We start from the raw sequence: 19,712 nt of genomic DNA on the forward strand, positions 1-19,712 counted from the left end.
GTGCATGGGATGGAGGGCAAAAGTGCCAATGAGAATGTGGTTGGATGCTCAGGGACACCCTGTCCCCTCCCAGGGCCTCCTACCCTGTCTCCTGCCAGGGCCTCCTCCCCTGTCCCCATGGTGGGTGCATAACCCAGGCTGGCTTACCTCCATGGGGATGACCCTGATGGTGGCTTTGTCCACCCCAAACTGGTGACCGACCGAGCGTCTGCTGTCTGGGGTGGCCAGCTTCCACAAAGTGATGGCCAGCCTCTTCTCCAGGGGGAGCGTGGGCCAAATCTGTGTGTCCTGGTGCTGGAGGGCGGGCACAAGCCAGCGGCAGAGCTCCATGAACATGGCCTTGGTCATTGGAAAATTACGCAGCCAGCATTTGTCATCCTAGTCCCCCTTTATGAGATGGTCCCACCACTCACTGCTGGTGGGATATTGCCAGAGGTGCCATCGGACCCAGGGAAGGGGGGGCACAAGTTGCATCGTGGGCAGGGGAGGGGTCTGCAAGAAGCTGGAGACATGGCTAGTTGTCCCGAGACGCTGCTGGAGAGCCGCAAGCAGAGTAGCCAGCAGGCTAGCCACAACCAGGAGGAGTTCCCCATCAGGGAGCTGTTGGGCATCCATCGTGGCAGGGCTAAGCAGAGCACAGCAAGTGGATTTGCTGGGATGTGCTGCAGCCAGCCTGAGCCCTCAGCTTATGCACAAGGGAGGTATTTGGGAGGGGCCCCTTAAGGGAGTGGCTGGCTGTGGCTCTCGGAAGGGCTTCTCAGCTGTGCAACCCAGTCTGCGCCACTTCCCGCTCCTTTGTTTTGAAAGGGAGCCTGGTGCTGGGTAGTGTCTTTCAAAGGGACGGATCGAGCCCTTGATCCGCTTTTTGTGTGTGGTCACTCTCTTTCGAAAGGCAAACTTTCGAAGTGTGGATTTCGATATGTTGCCTTTCGAAATTCTGCTGTAGTATGGCCATGGTCTCTACAATGGAAACGGTTTGTTATGAGGAATGGTATGTATGTATTTGTGTTTATTGGGTGGACTTACACTTTTGAATCTGATATGATACTGGGACAAGGTTGCCTCCTTTCTTCACCGTCTTGATAAAGTTTGTGTACAAGTGCTTAAAAGTTTGCTAAAGGTAAGGCTAGAGAAGAAATCCCTTTTGCGCTTTCTAAACGGAAAAGCAGTTACTTTCTCACTGTGGAAATCTTTAAACCATTATATTTGTTTTCTTTAGCAGTCGTATGACAAACAAAGTGAGTGGTTTCTTTTTTCCAAACATGTTTTTTTTTCTCCCTGCTGTGTGCAAAAGCATTTTAATTGATCTTTCAGACAGACTAGAAAAAGAAGAGGGTGGGAGGAAAAGATATTTCATGCAGCGTGCAAATTTTGCTGGTTTTGTCTCAAAGTAAGAAACCACTTCATCACCATTTGTGTACCTAGCCACACAGTTTATGCATATAGTGTAGATATATTTTGTCAACACACACAAGTATTTGAAAAACATGCACCTTGATCAATATTATCCGGCATATCTCAGAATATTGTTTTATCTGACAATAGAGGAGGTATTATCTTAAACTCAGGTCTTGCCTACATTAACACCCCTTTCTTCTCCCCCATCGATCTACTATAAGCAACTTCAGCTATGCAAATAGTGTAGCTGAAGTAGATGTCCTGCAGCATCTTCCACATAGTAAGGTGCTGGGATCTGCTTTCCTGTCAGCTGTGGCTACTCTTCTCATCCTGGTGGTGTGCTGGAGTTGACGGAATGTGCTTGGAGATCAGTATATTGCATCTAAGCCAGGGGTGGGTAATAAAAAAGCAACTGCCAGCCAGGATCAGTCCCTGGCAAGCCACTACTGCTATGTTTACCTGAGCCTCTGCAGCTCTTGTTGGCCACAGGTTGCCTTTCATGGCCAATGGGAGTAGCAGAACACGGTGTGAACCGGGATACCACTTCCCAACACTCCCATTGGCCGCAAAGGGCCATCTGTGTCCAGTGAGACGTGATCACCCGATACCTGCGGAGGAGCAGGTAAATATAGAAGTGGAGGCTCTCCAGGGACTAACCCTTGTGGACCGCATCTGACCCGTGGTCCAGTATTTGCCTACCCCTGGTCTAAGCAGATGTGATAAACTGATGGCCGTTGCATTGATCACTGCAGCATTAATCCGTTGCAGTGAACGCAAGCCCCCAAAGCTGGTTATTACAGCCCTGACCAGGACTATCTCCATTATTTTTGTGATAGTTTTTAATGTACCTTTGTTCATCTTTTAAGTGAGAGAGGAAAAACAGATAATTAAAAATAGAATAAAAACATCCCCTCATTTTCCAGACTGAGGCAAGACTGGTAACCCACCTAGACCTGTATTATTTCTCCTTCAGAGTCCAATGCCAGGATGCATGATAGATGTATACATCCTCCACTCCCCACAAATGTGCAATAATGTATTACATAGGGGAAGTTTCTTCGCGGAAGAAGTCTGGGCAAAGTGGGAAATGATAGTTGAGACCTTCCGAGGCTGATGAGTTTGCCACCATACTTATGTGACACTTTGACACCTCTTCTTAAGCTAGAATCTTCTGAACCACTGACAGAGGGGGCCAAATTAAAAGCCCTGAATCCCTCAAAGGAGGATTGTGGTTTAATTTCATTTAGTATTTTGGATGTATCAAACCACACTTGTCTGAATCTTGGTATGAGCTGAAAGATTCTTCTTGAGCAGTTTTCTGTTGATAAAACCTCGAGGTAACTCTTATTATACAGTGAGATGGTTGATAACTGTGTAAGAAAAGTTGGGTGCAGTACTGCCTTGATTTATGTGAGAGTTCCCTCCCCACACACCCTTGCGTAACTTGAATTTTGTGTCAATCAGGGGGCAGCTTTTTCCCCGCAGAATGCACGTTCTGCAGCTGGGGAAGCAGAAGGAGCACCTGGAGCTCTTTTTGAAAGGTAAGTCCTGGCTTTGGGGTTGGGGGGCAGTTGTGGAGGATTAAGCCTGGTGGTGGGTTGGGGACATGGGGGGGGGCCACAGGGGTTAAGCCTGGGGTGGGTTAGTACTGTGGGGGGATGGAGGGTGTTGAGCCAGAGCTGTGGGTGGGTGGGGTGGTTGAACCAGGGGGAGCGGGGTTGAACTAGAACCGCACGGGGGGTGAGCCGGGCTGCGGGAGTTCGAATGGGGGCATGTGGGGGGTTTAGCCAGAAGCGTGGGGGGGCGGGTTTTGCACAAGGTCGGGGGGCGTTGAGCTGGAGCCATGTGTGGGGGGAGGTTTGAACCACCCCGGGGGGGTTTAGCCAGAGCCATGCGGGGGGTGAACCAGGGTGGGGGGAGGGGACGGGGCGGGGTTGAGCTGCAGCTGCGTTCGGGTGGTTAGCTGGCAGGGGGTTGAACTAGAGCTGCATGTGAGGGGTGGGGAGCTGGAGCTGGGCACGGGGATGAGTGGCAGCTGTGAATGGGTGGTGAGTGAGACTTGGGGAGGGGTTTGAACTGAGGCCATGTGGGGCTGGGTGTTGAGCCGGGGTTGGGGGGAGCAGGATTTTGAGTTGCACTTAACTCATGTTAGTCACGCATTCCGAGCGTTTACTGGATGAACCAAACCCTTGTTAAGCAGTTGCTTAACTCTGCATCACCTTTTTTAGGGTTTTTTATTTTGATTGTCACATGGGTATCTCACTTGTCATAATTAGTTATCATTTCTGTTCTTTCTCTGTTGTATTAGCAACACCAACCCAAAGCTATATCACAACAATTTAGTTAATTAGTTATGTACACACCCGTTTACCAGTAGGCAACTCTTTTAAACCTACTTTCCCACAAATAATATTAATCCTAGGTTCTGACTAACACTTTCATTGAACATAAACTCTTACATTTATGACAAACTGTATGGACTGAATAGTAACAGAGAGGGAGCTGTGCTGAAGAAGTGGGTCTGTCCCACGAAAGCTCACCTAATAAATTATTTTGTTAGTCTTTAAAGTGCTACTTGGCTGCTTTTTTGTTTTGTATGGACTGAGTGCAGTTTGAGATGCTTTCACACTTGGTCTCATTTTACGCCTGTATACACAAAACTTGAAAGTCAGCGTGAATTCATTAACTACAGTAGACATATACAGTGTTCTGCAAACTTAACTAATGACGGTAACTTGTTCAGTATTAAAACCACTTTACAACAACCTCTATTAGAAGCTGTTATAAAGCAAGGGAACAGACTAACTCTGTAGCAATCTTCAAAGCACATGGATAAATACATCCACTTTCAGGAACTGGGCAACAGATTGATTAGAGTTGTCACTCGAGAGAAAGTCTCTGTGCTACTCATCACCAGATCTTTGCTCATCTGTCAGCTTTCAGCACAGTTACTGTTCATAGCAGTTGATGCTGCTGCAAACATAGTTGGAACTGAAGATGAAGATGACAGTCCATCAGGCAAACTGAACTGACAGAAAATAGAGACAGTCAAAGGTGCCTCTCCAGGATAGGGACAGCACAACCCTTGGTGGTCAGCCTCTAGGGCTTCAGTTCTCTCCTAGGTGTCTCCTCAAAATTTTGGGGAGTAGAGACACTTCAGAGTGCCCATGGCTACATGACATGTTGGCACTTCGAAGTTTGACACTTGGAAGTTCACACGGGGGAGAACTAGCCCAATGAAGTGCCGCATATTCAGCGCAGCACTTCATTAGTAATCTCTGATCACCCTGATAACCATGCCCCCTTCGAAGTAGGGGGCAAATGTAGACATACGCATAGTCAACTTCCCTTTGATACATATAACTTCATTTAAGTATTATATTTCTTCAAGTCCCCCATTTGCTTGCTGTGTCTGGCACATTATATAATTATATGATGTTTGATACAATTTAATTTTTAACTCATTCACAGCCAGGAAAAAAGCGAGCATCTCTTCAGCTGCACAAACAGTAATTTGTTTGAGAAGGATGCAGCAACTCTGAATTCCCTGACTATTGAAGAAATCTAGGTGTTAAACCTTCTGTTTTCTCTCTCTGCCCTCTATCTTTTCTAAACAGCCTTGAGGCCTTGGCATTTCCTAAATAGCAGTAATTCATAATTTTGGTGCTTTAGTCTCTAGGCAAACTTTTGGTTCTATAGACCAAATAAAAAGTAATTAGATATCTTTGTATTACTGCTTTTCAAACCACAACATGTGCCAGGAAAAAAGAAGCCCTTGAGATGGACGCATCTAATTTCTATGGGTATATCCTGGAATAGAAAGAGGTCTGGCTTATTGCAAGAGAAGGGTGTAGTCTTAGAGCAGCGCTCTGCAGCTCCTGTGCTGTGGCACACCAGTGTGGTCCTAAGCAGCACTTAGTATGCCATCAAATTTGAGAAGCCACGTGCTGGGAGAAGCATGTGGCAGCAGCTCTGATGAGTTGAGTGGGGCCTGTTTGAGCAGAGAACTGGGAATGCCTGGCCCCGCAGGAGCAGGAGGGCATTGAGTTAGAGCAGGCAAGTGGACTGGGGCTGTCTCGTTCTGGGGGGAGGGGATTGGGTTATTTATATTGGGTGTGCTATGAAATTATAATGAATGCTGAAGTGTACCATGAGGTAATAGAGGTTGCCGAGCACTGTCTTAGAGAATTAGGTAGTAGAAACTCGATTCTGAGATCTCCACAAACACCCTATCTGTTACATCACTGAACACTTTCTTTCAGTTTCAGTGCAGTTAAAATGGAGATGACAGTAGTCAGCTGCCTCACAGGGATTAAAGAGGATTAATTAAATGTTTGTAGAGTGCTTTGAAAACTGAAAGCAGTCTAACAAAATTACAGCAGAATTATAGCCTAATATTAGAAACTGCCTTCCCTCCATGCACAGCAACCGCATCAGTCAGATGGAACCTTTAACATCTTTATCTCTGAATGTGCGTGACTCTTAACTTTACCACTGTACACTGCTTCAGTGAACTAACTGCCAAATGCCATAGCAACTTTTTTCTGCTGGTGCGTCAGTGTGTTTTGGATAATGCAATACAAGTGTATTTTGCATGGTCCTTTCCACATGCAGATTAGTTTGATGGAAGAAGCAGCAATGAGGAGGTATGGGCAAGTAGGATAGCCACCTATCCAATATGGTCAGAGATGTCTGTTATTTATTGCCATAAAGCCCTGTCACCTGTGCCCCCAATCAGGAGCAACTTGGAAGCACTGAGTCAAATAGTAGTTTGCAATCAGTTATTGACTGTACTCTCATGCCCTGGATACAAATTCTGATATTACTTTAGAAGACCAAGCGCTTGTGTTTTCATACGGTTTTATTTCTTTGATTTGTGTGAGTTCTTCTAATGGCAGAACAGAATTTTTGGGTGGTGTTTGAAAGGGGAATAATGTTTCAGGGAATTTCTTTCACCAGGTAGGGAAAGTCCTTGAATTAAATGTAATGGCGGCTTTTGAAAAGAAGAGGATATGTTGAAGGGCAGACTGTATAGCAGCACTTAGAAATGTCCTTGGAAGACTCTTAAGAGAACATTTATTTTCCCTGTTATGAAGTTTGGAGTACTTTATTCCTCCCCTTAAAATGTCTGCAGTAGCATTTCAATGGATTTCATGAGCCAAGTACTTTTAATTTAGAATATTGATTTTAATCTCTGATTAATCCTGCTCCAGCTGGAAAGCTATGGGATTATTTGCAGAGCATGTTTGAGGAGATATGTCTGACATGTTACTAAGCTTTTCAAGGGGAAGTGGGTGAGGCTTCAGTCAAATGTTTCTGAGAGCAGGTGATATTGATGCTCCTGGCTGAGACAAAAGGGTAAAATTTAAATTTAGCTTTTGTTTCCCCTCTATCCCTTTAATCTTTCCATACTGACTGGGATTCTCCCCACATCCTCTGAAGTGACACTTTGAGTGACACTTTTTTACTGAGGAAAAAACCACTGCCTCAGTACATCAAGTTACTCAATTATGTATGCAAGAGTAATGCCATTGGAACATAAGGACCTAGGACTAGATGGTCCAGGGTCCTTGTGTCCGATCCCCTGCTATCACAGGCAACCCTCTCATTGCAGTTATAGTGCAGGGAAGCAGTGTGTGTCTTTCTGTCGGATAATACCATTCACAAAAAAGATTAGTCTCAAAGCTGCTTTCTTATGTCACCATTGAATTAACAGTGTAACAGCCTGCAACTCTGAGTGGGGGTTCTGGGAGGTCTTGGGCTCAGATCTTCTGATAAAAGTAGTAACCCCAGGAGCAGACTCCTTTACCATGTAACCCTGTGTGCCAACGACAGAGAAGTTTTTATGGGGGTGACATGCTGGGCTCTGGGATTTTACATGGAGGGGCTGGGCTAATGACACTTGTTCTCATGAATCTGAAGGAGGAATGGAAATGGGGCTTGGTTTTTTTTTTCATGTTGCACTGGGGAATTTCCTGTTGTAGTCCAATCAGGCACAGTTTTAACTCTGGTGTATGAGTTCTCAGGTATCACCTCATAGCTCTGCAATGTAGTATTTGCAAGCTCTGAAATGATGGAATTCTGCTGGCGGTTAACTAACTTTGGATCCTTCTAAAATTTCATGGAGTCATAGAGTTCAAGTCTGCAAGGGACCAAAACATCATCTTGTGTGACCTCCTTTATATGGCAGGCTGCTTTTACCACTGGCACACTAACCCAGCAACAGAAGTGAGACCCAAGTGTTATACCCTGCAGGAGACTAAACTATAATGTGCCACATGTAGGAATAGGGGGCTGAGGCTCATTACGGCCCAAGGCAAATATGTATAACGTTGTTTTCTCTCTTAATGAGATTGCTTTATTGGAATCATTAGCTTTCTCCATATGCTCTTTACACTGAAAGGCTTCAAGATGTGAACCAAGGCACTCGTAGTCTTTTTTTTGTTACGGCGGTCTGGAATAATGTACAGTTCTTGCCTAATCAACACCAAAAAGCTTCTGGCAATTCTCTGTAGAGCAGCAAAAAGCCTTGGACAGGGTTGGCAGTTCTATTAGTTCTAAGAAGTCCATGAATCTCAATCTGGAGATCTGTAGCTCAGTAAACTGGAGTTCTTGGCTCCTGTTGTCCTTTGCTTTGTGGGTAATCTTGATTGTGTTTTAGAGATTTGTGTTCCTATGGTGAGAGGAATTGATTGTGGTGGAGGCTGGTGAGAAATGGGACTGCTTCTCTGGTGCCTTTTTTCATCTTTGATGCTGATTGTTTGCATAATAGTGGGTACCTTGTGGGGACCAGGTGAGAGAGAACCGGGCTGGCATTTTTAAGAGGGAGGAGGTTGCTGGCAAGATGTATTCCATGATTGGACTCTCCTGCACTTCTTTGTGCAAAATAAACCAGATCTGTTGATGTTCTGGGTAAGGTGCAATGCCCCTCTCTATCTCAGGGTGAAGAGGATGGTTGGGAGCTGCTTGAGTATATTTGTGAATTGGATCATTGACAGAAGAGTTGTGTCTTCTCCCTAAATTGCTGTATTAGCTCTTGTAGTTAAAGCTGCCTTTGTGTGTGTGGTTCAGGCACTAAAAGTATTTTTGGATAAGTGCTTTGAGGTTTTTTTTTTTTTAAAAAAAAAAAAAAAGGAAAAAGAAAAATCAATTCACAGCAATGCAGGTAAGGTCTGTTTTCTCTACCAAACTCGTGGAGTGGTCTACTCATGGCTTAATGCACACTTCTTGCTCCTGATGAAAACTCACCAAAGCCTCTTTTTTCGTGGCTGGAAACCCAACTACACCATCTAACCAATTACTGCTTAGAAAATTCCGGTTGGCTAATAAATGCTGAAGGGGTGATAGAGTCAGGCTGAGTCAGATTGTTGTGACCTACCGAGGTATGAAGAGGCTTTGTAAGAGCCCTAGGAACTATATTTTTGGGGATGATAATCTTTGGAGTCTACGAAAGCACTTTCTTCAGTTGCAGAACTGCACAACTCTAGCTGCTAGGTGTGTGAAATGAAACATGTTGACATTACCAAGTGGATTTACAAAGTCTCCATGTGACCAAGTACCATCTTTATCAGTCAGTGCAATCACGTTTGTTTTAGAAATACACAGGTTCCTCTCTGCACACCTTGGTTGTGTGAATTTTGTTTTTTTGGCTTCACTTAGGATTGGGTTTGAGATGCAAGCCATTGTCATCTCCTTGTTTGGACTGAGCTTGTTGAGAGATGTTTGCTCTCATCTTGGACCACAGCATGAAATGCCCTAGTCCTCTTCATAATGGGCAGAGTGAAGACAGTGTGCTATCTAGGTCAGTGTTTCTCAACCTTTTTGCTTAAAGTACCCCTTTCAAAATTATAAGTAACCCTCAGACTTCCCTCAGGCACCACTAAGGTTACAGGTTGAGAAACATAGTCCTAAAGTAATCTGAAGTCTTGAAACAAGTGCCATTCGACCTTTCCAGATTACTGTGCACTTTTCAAGAGTAGTATTTGTTTTGCATACCATGAAGTTACACCTCACTTAAAAACCCCTTACTTACATGCAACATATCACAGAAGACTACTACTGAAAACTTGCAACTCCACAACTCAATTTTGCAGATACAGAAGCAAACGAGGATGCAAATTTTGAATCTAGCACTCTGCAGATTTGTAGCTATCCACTTATGTCCGCAAGTCACCAAATCCACAGATATGGATATAGATATCCACAGCTCATTTTTGTAGATATCGATGCATATGTGGATACAAATTTTGTATCCAAGCAAAGCTCTATCAATTTGACCTCCCTGTTCCTACTCAGCATTGGCCTGTTTATATGTCTCAAGATAACATTAGCTCTTTGGGCTGCAGCATTGCACTGCAAGCTCATGTTCAACTGATTATCATCTAGACACCAAAATCTGACCTTTGCAAATTGCTAGAAGGAGGTCAGCAACTATTGGGACCAGCAGTTCTCTTTTTTATACTAAAAGCTGGTCTGAAGGGAACCTAAATAACATGTGATCAGCTCCCTGTTAAGCGAGTGACATTTAAAAAATAATTTTGGTGCTATTCCATTGTTTTCAGTTCATCAATATCCTTATTATGACCTGGTCGTCTGAATGGAATGCAGTGCTCCAGCAATGTTCTTAGTGGTTCTTTTAGTAGTATGAAATGCCATAAATTACGGGTCTTTTCATGCAAGTGAATGTAAAGGTGAAGAAAAGTCCCTGATGGTCATTCTTCAAGGCTGAAATCTAGAGCTAGTGCTGCTTAAAGAATGGTAAGAGGGGAATTGGGACTATATAGTGGTTGGAAAATTAAAAAAAAATGTTTACCAGCTGTATTCACAGAATAGGAACATCATAGAAAGTGACTGCAACATGGGCAAGATGCCTTCCTTTGCCAGCAAGTGTGCTTCAACCCCAACCTGGAAAGGCCACTTCCAGGATGAGAGTTTTCATGCCCATTCTTGCTCTCTTCTCTGATGAGAATTCCAGCAAAGGTGCCAGTCCAGACACTTGCCTGCCAGACCGATGTTAACTGCGTCCTTCGTGTCACCAAACGGTGGACAGTGTTTAGTCTCTGCTGATTCAGGGATGGATATGGATTGCTAACCTAGAGGAAAACAATTACATATCATGTTACTAATTCTCTGAACAGAGTTCTTCCAGCCTCTGAGGTTCCCACTTCAGGTAATAGTAAAGGCCCAAGCTCTTAAAGGTCATGCTGGCAAGATCTATGTGCGTGACTGTTGCTAACGTCTCTGATGGGCTTGGATGCATAAAGGAAATGGGTCCAAGGCATGGCTTTCTAAAAGAAAATCAGCACTCATCATTGATTCTTTCTCTTAAGATATATATGGAAATTTATTTTAAGTGTCGTCATTTCATTGGCACTTGCAGTGGCTGGAAGGAGATCATCAAAAATTGGGATTAGCGGGAGGGGAGGAGATAGCAAGCATTGGTTAACTTCAGCTGATGACTGGAGTCCAACCACTTTCAGCATCTGCTACTGTATTCTGGAATGGGAGATGATTAGGGTATGTCCTTCCCCATGCCTGCCAGTTGCAGAAACAGTGAGGAGATTCTGTCACGCTGTACTGCCTGAGAGTTCACTGATTTTTGTCACGTCAGGTTTCCTCTTTTCGTGCTTATCTTTTTCAGTTTTGGTGCAACAGCAAGACAGTTGTCAACTGGTGTGGATTGGTAAATGTCACTTGCACAGTTCAGCTGGTTTTGAAAGATGCTTTCATAAACACTGAAAAGAACAATTAATCAAATGCAGTGCTGTGTGCCAAAGGTCTGCCGCTGAGCCTGGTGTGCGTAACAGAATGACCCAAATTGTCTGGTGGCTGGAGGTTGTGATCCAATTTCTCCTCTACTGTTGGAGGCAGGGGAAGTGGAGGGAGGGCTGCAATAAGAGAAAAGGAAACCTACTTCAAAGCAGTCTGACAGCCACGCTATAAGAGACTGAAAATTATTTTTTGAACAACAGAAAACCAGAAAATAAATCTGCTTTCGGTATGGTGGAAGGAGTGTGCAGAACGACACCTTTTGGATACAACCACTTCCAATATCTACACTATTGTGGAACATGAGGTGAGCAGGATGTGGCTTTCCCCATCCATCTACCACTTGCCAAAGAAGGTGGTGAGTCTTTCGTATATGATGAGCTGTTTGCTGGTAGTAGAGAACTCTCCCTGCCTTCTGCAGCACCTTGTTAGAGAGGAGCTTCAAACATTTGAACTCTTCCATTGCTGCTTTTTTTCAGGGCATTTGCTGAGTTATTTGAGAATGTGATCAGGTGTTTGTTTCATCCATGCTCCTCCAAATCCATGGGCAGCCACTGGTTTGGGCACTTGCTCCTGCTCATGCCATCACAATGGAGGTAGTTTAGGATTTGTTGTCGGGCTTTCTGTTGTTCAAAAATAATTTTCAGTCTCGTATAGCACAGCTGCCTCTGGTCTGATTTGAAATTGGTTTTTCTTTCTGTCCTCCCGTCCCCACCTCCCCAAGCAAAATATCAGAGAGGAAATTGGATCACAATCTCCACTCCACCGATAATTTGGGGCATTCTCTCACATGGACCAGGCTCAGCAGCAGACGTTTTGTGCACAGCATTGCATTTGATTAATTGTCCTTTTTAATGTTTATGAAGGAATCTTTCAAGAGCAGCTGAACTGTGTGAGTGACATTTACCAGTCCACAAGAATTTACACTCACTTAGCTGTTTCACCGGAACTGAAGAAAAGATAAGCTTGCAGGAAGGAAACTTGCAATGTTATGAAAATTAGTGTATTGTTGGGAGGTTTGGAAAGCTGGACTTTTCTACCTGATGTAAACTACTTTTTTGCTTTCTTCTCAGGTACATCAGCAGCTACACAATCTTTTGCCTTCAATAATCGCTTATTCCAATCCACTTAAATGTTCTGGCAGAGAATGACAGCCTTTTTTTTAAACACTGAAGTGATAATCCAGGCAGGCAAAAGTAACTCAAATGTGCTGCCTATCTTTGGTGTATCCCTTAATGTCAATACTTATTTAGCATACATAGTCTGGGAAGGATAGGATTTTTATTGGTAAATTACAGTAATCACCAATTTCTCTCTCTCTCTCTCTCTCTCTCTCACACACACACACACACACACACACACACACACACACACACACACACACACACACACACTGTATCATAATTGAATTTTACAGATAGATAAAGTGAGAAAAATGCTGCTTGAGAACTTAACATTTGATTCAAGTAAATATTTACTATGTACATTTTAACATGCAGTGTTGACATTTGTGTTTTGACAGTTAAGCTTTAACTTTTAAAATCTCATTGTCTACAGCCATTAAATATTTTTTGTCTGACTTCCTCCATAACTTCCTGGAATTGTGATAATTTCAATTGATAACAAAAACAGTTAAAAGTAAACATCAGTATTATATGTCAATATTATAAAAAATCAGATTCTGCCACACCTAAATATATTTAAATAACAAATCTTATGAGCAAGTGACTGAATTATAAAATATTGTTGTCATCATAAAATAGAAAATTTTAGTTATACAGGGTGATTAGGGCTGGATTGAAGTTTTACTTTCACTGTGTGTCAGTGAGGTCTGTGATTATAAGGACATAGGAGATGCCAGACTGGATTAGACCCAAGGTCTGTCTAATCCAGTATCTTGTCTTTCGCAGGAGCCAGCACCTGAAGTTTCTGAAGAAGATGAGAATCCCACTGTAGGCAGATGAGAGAGAATGTGCTATCTATGTTAGGTGTCGTCCAGATCTTTACTTCTTTGAAACTGTTCTGTGCCCCCGAAACATGAAGTCTAACGTTCCTTCCAAAATTTGTTACAATGAATTATAACCTGGGATATTCTTTACATAAATGGAGCTGTCCAGTTTCTTTTTGACTTCTGTTAAGTTCTTGGTTTCTACAATAACCAATGGCACTGAGTTCCAGAGTTTAATAACATAGTTGCCTGAAAAATATTTCCTTTTATCAGTTTTGAATTATTCACCTTTTCATTAAATTGAATGTTTCCTTGTTCTTGACTTGTTAGACTTTCATCATGTCCTCTTGCAGTCACCTTCTCTCTAAGGCCGTTTCTACGTGCTTCTCTGAAAGTGGCATGCTAATAAACAGCCCAAAATATGCTAATGAGGCATGGATGTAAATTCCCAGTGCCTTATTAGCATAAGGTCACATGATTTGGAGTCCAGAAGAAGGGGCCTCTGGAAGGAGGACTTCCTTCTGGAAGACCCCCCAGGGGTTGCGCTTCTACATGCTGTTTTGCAGTCCGGAACAGCATCTTCTGGACACCAAATCATGTGACCTTATGCTAATGAAGCACTGGGAATTTACATCTGTGCCTCATTAACATATTTAGGGCCATAAAAGCGGCCTAACATATCAATCCTAATGGTTCCAGATGGGGCTGCCCCATTTATTAATATAAAGATATTAGAATATTCTCTGTATTATTTAAAGTGTCATTCCTAATGCAGCCAATTACCCTATTGGCTTTCTTGATAGCACCTTGTGCAGAGGTCTTTCTATGAGTTTCCTATAGTTATACCTAGCCCAGGTCCCTTTAGTTTAGAACGCTTTAAGAAGTAAAAATAATTTGCTTCCCTTGTCCCCAAAAGGTGCATTACTTGCCATTTATTGACAGTAATTTTTAACCCCAGCATGTTGCTCATTCCCCTTGCTTCTTTAGGCCTCTGTAAAGTCCCTCACTGTCCTTTCAGGTCATGCTTAATCTAAATAACTTGGTCACCTGCAAATTTTGCTATCTCACTACTTTCCGTCATTTCCAGTTCATCTACTACATGTTTTAGAAATGTGCATGTCTGTCTGTCTATCCATCTGTGAGTCACTTTGTTCAAGAACTCCTCCTAAGCAAGAAGAGCTTGAACCGCCAAATTTTCTATGAACATTCCTGTTGTTATAACTTAAAATCAGATTGGGGCTTGGTTATGCTAGAGCAATGAGATGTGCCTGGAATCTGATTGTTTCTGTTTAGGTAGGAAGGGAAGGGTCTGATAGGAGAGAGTTTTGCTCAACTATGACCCCTGGGAGCAGCAAGTGTAGGGGATAGTTATGCACATGGAGATAAACATACATATCTCATAGAGCTGGAAGGGACATCAAGAGGTCATCAAGTCCACAATCCCATGCCCTCTCAGCAGGACCATGCACCATCCCTGGCAGATTTTTTTTAATCTATTTGCCCTAGACCCCTAAATGGCCTCCTCAAGGACTGAGCTCACAAATCTGGGTTTGCGAGGCCAATGCACAAACCACTGAGTTATCTCAGAGTGACTATGGGGGCTTGTGGGGTGGTGGTGTAGGCAGCTGCACCAGTAAGAGAGAGGCCAGCTGGGGCCAGAGCTCTGCATTTTGCAGGCTACCAGCCATGGGTAAGAAGGGCTGAGACACCAACCACACCCACTTCTGGCCCTCAGCCCTAGTGTCAGGCCAGGGTGGAGCCCCACTGGCCAGCAGCCCCCTCACCCCAGAGCAGCTGCTGGCCGGGCAACACAGCCCTGGCCACCCAGGGCTTGAGCTGCTGGCGAGGGCCCTGAGCCCTGTCCTTTCAGCAAACATTATGAAGACATAAAGGGTAATGTTTTTCCCAAAGCCACGTATGGGATAGTAATGCACAACAGCCATTGAAATTTGTTCCATAGTAGGGGAGGTATTCAAAGATACCAATAAGGGTGGGCACCTCCATTTGTGCCTCAGAAAACTTCCTTCTATGTCTTATTTCTCTAAATGACCTTGAAAACCACTGCTAACAGGTATTATTATAGGTGATTTGCTGTATGTGACAATCTCTTGTCCAGCATATGTTAGTGCATCATGATTTCACTTGCATGTTTATTTCCTCTTTAGACTGTAGCTCTGCTTAGAGAATGGTGTAAGGCCTTCCTCAACAAAACTTTGACTCACATCTGCTCGCTTCACAACACAAATATTTGTTTTCCTACCAGTTCGCTCTGCAGAGCCACTACCATGGTGGGCGAGTGGCCTGCCGTCTATTTTGCCTTATGCGTCTCCCACAGAATAGTCAGCTGAGTTCTAGCTTCACACCTTTGCTGTTGGTAACGATTAAGGGAAAAGGGAATTCTTGCAAAATTTTTCCACTGTTGCTTTCTATGGTTTGCATCTGCTGGGGTTTTCATTGGTGCACATCTCATCCACATGAGACTTAAAATGCTTGGGGCAGCTTGTCTACAGGAAGGCATCGTTGTTAAATGCAGTTCCGCTGACCTAGTGTTAATTGTAGGGAGTGTGTGTAAAATTTCCTTGGTGTAGGTGAGGCTTAAAAGGCAGGGCTACATGGCCAGCTCTTACATGGAGTTAGTAAATCTATCAGTTAGAAAAAAAAAATCTTTTGAGTTATAACCAGGTCTTGTTATCTGAACAGTCCTTTACGCTTCTCTCATGCCTTTCATCCAAGGATCTCCAAGCACATTGCTCAGTATCCTTCTAAGTCGGGAAATACTGAGAGAGAATAATTTATAGAACCGCATGTTGTGATGTCATTTTGTTAGCATGTAACCACACTTCAGTTACTCAGTACAATATAGTTCATGAATTAACGGAGACAATTGTCATTAGATTGGGTCCCTTGTGGTTTTGTGTGAAGTCCTGCTGCTGCGTGAAATAAATAAATTGTTATAGCTGCATTCTTAATACCTGCATATTATGAGGAGTGTTTCACAGGGCTTCATTTGGAAAGTCTGATGAATTTTCAGCTTAGTACACACTTCAGAAGTCTTGATTTTTTTTTCCAATGTTCTTAAAACCTATTTACAGATTTCTTTTGCTTCCCAATAATTGCATAATTAAATCTGTGTTTATAGGGACTGCATTTTACTTATTTGTGTGTTCAGAGCCAGTGTTTCCTGTGAGGTGGGTGCTTGGGCAGCTGCTCCAGAGAGATTCAGGCTCCGCGCAGTGGATTAGCAGAGCTCCCATGGTCACCAACATCTGGCAGTGTGTGTTTCTATTGATGGAGCACATCTGCACATAACTAAATTCATTCCACTCATGGGTGGGAAAAATAGCAGGAACGCTGTTCGGGGCGAGCACAGTTTAGCTGATAGACGTGCTTGATTAAGTGGGAGAGGCTAGTGGTCAGCCAGGGCTTGTCTGGGTGAGGATCCCAAATTCCTTAGCTTTCCATTCCACCCTCCTTCCCCCCTCAAAAAACAAACATTCCATACATTTCCCACGCGCACCCAACAACCTCCCCAGGTTCTCTCCTCGGCTTCAGCGCAGCAATTACCTCCTCCTCCCTCAGCTCCTACCTCACCACTGACTGTGCCAAACCTGTGTACCATTTCTCAGGGGCACCGAAAATATGTTTCTGTATTGACTCATTACTCAAACTCTTGTATTTACTGTGCCCAGTAAAGAATCTGTTTGGCAAAGAAGCCTTTGCTGAATCTTTTTTGTTTTCTGATTTGTCACAGACATACTTGCTGACAGGTATTGAAAGTGGCATGGTTATACAGGTTGAACCTCTCTGGTCCTGCAACATCTGTGGTCTGGCATGATGTCAGTTGGCCATGCCCAGGATAAATGGACATCTGGCTAAGTTTCTGTGGTCTCATAAAATTTGTTTATAGCCACCAGTCCTGGCTCTCAGTGTTCTGTGCTGTTGCTTAGTTCTAATTTACTTCAGATGTCTTCAAAGAGTCAATTAAAATGTGTAAGTGTTGTTAATGCTGCTAGACAATAGTAGCCTCCCCTGATTTGGCACTGGTCAGGTCCCAACAGTGTTGGATTAGAGATATTCAAACCTGTATTGTGTTCTTTTGACAAATAAAATAAGCAGAATTTTAAAATGTGCTAAGTATCGGAGGGGTAGTTGAGTTAGTCTGTAACTTCAAAAACAACAGGAAGTCCTGTGGCACCTTAAGATATTTTGGAGCATAAGCTTTCGTGAGCAAAGACCTTCTTCCTCAGATGCATGAGTCGGGGTTCCAGAGGAGGGTCTAAATTTATAGGCTTATGAAAAGGAGGGAGTCCCAATCAAGAGGACAGCTAGAGTTCACAAGGTCAGTTCAGTCACGGAGGATGTGGCCCATTCTCCGTAGCTAATGTGGAATTGTGAACATCAAGAGAGGAGAAACCAGGTCAGTTCAGTCCTTACTCCCTCCTTTTCATGAGCCTATAAATTTAGACCTTCCTGGAACCCCAACTCCTGCATTTCATGAAGCTGGTCTTTGCCCACAGAAGTTTATGCTCCAAAATATCTGTCAGTCTATAAGGTGCCACGTGACTTCTTGTTGTTTTTGAAAATGTGCTAAGGATTTTTAATGTTTGGGTGCAGAATTCCCCCAGGAGTAAAACTCTTCCATAATTGTTCATTATCAGATTTCTTATAGTGCTGTCTGAATGGGGTAGTACTGTCTGCTGTCTGATGGCATAATGGAGATGATGGTCCACTTAGATATGGTAATACCTGTGGTCCAAAGTTAACCAGAAACAACTTGATTCATCCACTGCTTGTTTATCTTAACATCCTGATGGCTGATAAAGTAAAACCAGGTTTTCAAGTTGACCTAGTTCATTAACAGTATAAGTGGAAATTGATAAACAGGAGTGACTGTTAGTAGTCTTCATGGGTTTCTGGTATTTAGAGACATGCATGACAGCAGGCAAGGTACTGAATACCCCTGGGAAGGATGTTGCAAAAGTATATAGATCAGTGGTCTTCAATCTCTGGGGCACACCCATGTAGGGAGGCGCAGAGGAACATTTGGAGGGGTTGTGGGGGCTGAGACTTGGACAAGCACCCAAAGGGGATGGGGAGGGAGAGGTTTGAGCTCTGTTTCTGGTCCTGGCCTCAGCTGCACACTTTGTGCCAGGGTCCCATCTGCCTGCCTTGTGCCCTGGAATCTGCTTCCAGCCTCAGCTGCCTACCCCATGCCCAGGGATTCTGCTGCCAGCCCCTCTTAACACATAAGCACAAGGAGGTGAAGGACCCAAATAAAATCAGGGGTCTTATTTTTTTTTTTTTTTCAGAATCACTGAGCAGTCAAAGTCTAAATGAGACCACAGCATTGTTTCAATGTGTATTTTGTTGCTTTAATTTTTTATTGGCCATATTTTTATAAGTAGTAGGTGACTTGCCTTGCCGAGTTTGGAAGAATGGGAAGAGTGCCTGTTGGGTTATCTTGCACATCTCTGGCCACTGCAAGATTGTTCCCAACCACATAGTAGTTTTTGCACTGTTTTCATGGGCTATTATCTACTGGTTTCCACAAAAATACCTCTCCTTCCCAGTCTGATCAGGCAAGCTCCTTATAGCTGCACATTCTGGGTCTACAAGATAGAGTCCCTTTTTTTCTGGCGGGAATAAGAGAACAGCAGCGCTAAACACTTGTATTTTTCCCCCTTTTCCCTTGTTGAAGAAAAATAGCAATAGGAGAGTTCCCTGAAAGAGAACAGCACTGAAGAGAATTGAATTTGCCGTTTCCAAGCCACTATAAACTTAATTTAATCCCTACTGCTTTGAACCCCACTGAGTGAAACAGAACCCCTGGTGGATTTTTGCAGTTCATTATTTATGAATCTGCCTGGCACTATATAAACAAAGACGGACAGGTACACTGAGGAGCTGAGAAACAAAAGTCTCCTAGTGGATTTGACTCTCTGGTTTATTGGTTCTGCTGTAATTGTTTTCTGTACACTGTTCCCAGAAAACAGCACCTCCTGCTGTCAGCATGGAGTTGAAAGACTATTAAGTTTTGGAAGGGTTGCCACAATTGAGTATTGTACCAGGGACGCATGTGATATTTACATAGGGAAGGGGTGAGTGGCAGCATATTTTGTGGTCTGTCTTTCTCCTCCTGTAATAGCCTCTCTGTAAACATGATGTCAGTTGAAGTCTTGCAACCGATCTGTAATTTTTTTTTTCTGGTTGGTATGAGGGCAGATTCCCTGAAGGGTGACCTGGAATTCTCCCTTATATTAGTGTTCCCACTTTCTGTTCCTCTTTTCCTGTGGTGTAAGAAAGTTTCCCCTATGGCTAGCAGCGGATGTGGACTTGTGATGTGTTGGCTGTTTGTTCCATTAGCGTAGTTGGGTCATTATTAACCTACATAAGATGAGAAAACACAATCATTTGGATTATACAGATCTTTATCCTCCTTGATATTAACCTAATAAATTCACATTTCCAGGCAAGTGTTATAAATCTTATGCATATCTGTAAGGCGATTTTATATCACTCTCCTACTCAGTCCATTTTATCTGACCTGCTAAGAGTGAACAGACATCAAGATGAATACCAATTTCTAGGTTTAGACGAC

General features: G+C 43.4%; 1 protein-coding gene across 3 annotated transcripts in view; it reads left to right on the forward strand.

The window, feature by feature from the left end:
- Positions 1–19,712, forward strand: part of TSNARE1 (t-SNARE domain containing 1) — a 751,229-nt gene that overhangs the window by 40,310 nt on the left and 691,207 nt on the right. For 2 of the 3 annotated variants that reach the window (XM_074986589.1, XM_074986590.1), the window contains exon 2: positions 2,863–2,939. The exons of the other annotated variant lie outside the window; for it this stretch is intronic. The gene's annotated coding sequence lies outside the window, so the exon portion shown is untranslated. The remainder of the gene's footprint in view (positions 1–2,862; positions 2,940–19,712) is intronic. 3 annotated transcript variants of the gene reach the window in all.

Source organism: Carettochelys insculpta, chromosome 2 (assembly GCF_033958435.1).
Source record: "Carettochelys insculpta isolate YL-2023 chromosome 2, ASM3395843v1, whole genome shotgun sequence".
In the NCBI taxonomy this organism is placed as follows: Eukaryota; Metazoa; Chordata; order Testudines; family Carettochelyidae; genus Carettochelys; species Carettochelys insculpta.